General features: G+C 51.3%; 1 protein-coding gene across 1 annotated transcript in view; it reads left to right on the top strand.

The window, feature by feature from the left end:
* Positions 1-1,175: 1,175 nt before the first annotated feature.
* Positions 1,176-1,778, top strand: part of WBP11 (WW domain binding protein 11) — a 10,226-nt gene continuing 9,623 nt past the window's right edge. Inside the window, exon 1 of the mRNA XM_042890419.1 lies at positions 1,176-1,287. The gene's annotated coding sequence lies outside the window, so the exon portion shown is untranslated. The remainder of the gene's footprint in view (positions 1,288-1,778) is intronic.

Here is a 1,778-nt window from a genome sequence, read left to right on the forward strand (position 1 = left end):
TTAGGGAGAAAAAGAATGAGCTCACTACGTATCTCTGTGAGATTGTCAGCCACTGCTGTAGTAGAAAAGTGGAGTCAAACAGAAGCAAATCCGTTGTACTTTTCAGAGAGCTTACCCACATTTTCTTGAAAGCAAATTCTAAGCAGTGCCAGTGGAAGCAGGACACACAATGAAGAACCTAAAAATACAGTTTCTATTCACCTTTTGATTGATCCTTGATCCTGCTGGGCTTAGTGGAAGGATGACTTCCTTGAAAAAGCAGGTGCCTGAGATGTCCTCATGTCCATAAGATGCTGAAGGTGCTGGAGCCCAGCAGGAGGGAACCTTTCCCTCAGTGTATGGGGCAGAAGGCTGTGAGCCCACAGAAGCCTGGCCAGAACCCCGGGGAGCTGACCTCACAGTGGGGTACAGCACCTCCCACCCCCACAAGGGAGCCCTGAGGTTAAAAAGAAACACACGTTCTTTTCCCCTAGTCCAGCAAAAAAAAGAATCTATGGGACTTGCTGATATCACTGGCAGTTGTGTAGTATATTTTTCTACTAGTCAGCAGACGTCCCTAGGAGAAAGCAGTTGTGGTCGTCATGGTAACGCTTTGCCCGAGCTGAATATTGCCACAGTGAGAGACCCAGCCTCTGTGTGGAGCGGGCAACCTGCAAAGGCTCAGCAAGCTCTCTCTCTCCAGTGATACGGCGCTCGTCAAGGATGCTCATGGTAGAGGTGTTCCCACAACATCCCTCATGTATTCCCTCCCTGCTCTGCGTGTGGACACAGAATGAAGAACTAAATCTGCATAGTGCAGACGTGTTCTACATAAGCACAACCCCAATGAAGAAGGCAGCCACAACGAGGCACTGCTAAGCAACCAACTGCCTCATGTGGCTGCTGAAGGTGTCAGTAAACATCACCTGCTTCCTTCTATCACAAACCAAAGACAGGGACAAGATTTAAATTATTTCCATTTATTTCTCACAGCATCTATTAAACAGTGAAAAAGTCTCACAGCAATTCAGATTGTTCAGAGTTTTATTTCCCAACCCTCCCCCAGACCGCCGCCGTCCCGGCAACCCCCGCGCGTGCCAGAAAGGCAGCGGGATCATAGAGTTGGCGCCGTGCTGCACTTGTGCTTTTACGACAGTCGTGCTTTACGGCGGTCGTGCTTTACCGCGGCGCGCCACTCCGTCCCCGTTCAAGATGGCGGCGCAGCAGCGGCGGGCAGCGCGGTGGTGGTAGAGGCCGCGGCGGCGGGAGGGAGCTGAGCTGCCTCGCCTTACCCCGCCGGGCCGAGTGGTGAGAGACAAGGGATGGAGCTGGGATAGGGAAAGGGAAAGGGAAAGGAAGCGGGGGGAGGAAGGCGGTTGGCGCTGCCGCCTTCTTCCGTTCCCCCAGCATCCCTCGAGGTGGGGAGGCCTTCGTGTGCTTCACTGGAGACTTTATGCCTCGCTCCCCAGTGCTCACGAAGCATACGTTGGGTCGGTTGATTTTTCCCTCCTCCTTCACCGGTTATCTTGTGCGGACCCTCCTTTTTGCCCTAAAAGGATTTGGGATCAGGGTTTGAGAACGTTTTTCTCTTTGAGAAAGGCAATGCCTCTGACTGTAGTTCAGCCATTACAGTTGACTGTAAGTTAAAGAAGTGCCCAAAGGTGGGAAAGAACTCTTTATTAGAATAATCTTTCCTTTCTGGTCATTGTGATGCAGCTTGAAACAGATGCAGATTGAGATGGCATAAGGGTAGTGGTCTGTGAGGAGAAAAACAATGTGTACAGAGTGCTTCTTGATGG

The sequence above is a fragment of the Lagopus leucura genome, unplaced genomic scaffold (genome assembly GCF_019238085.1).
Source record: "Lagopus leucura isolate 7727_CA_CO unplaced genomic scaffold, USGS_WTPT01 Super-Scaffold_100159, whole genome shotgun sequence".
Classification (NCBI taxonomy): domain Eukaryota; kingdom Metazoa; phylum Chordata; class Aves; order Galliformes; family Phasianidae; genus Lagopus; species Lagopus leucura.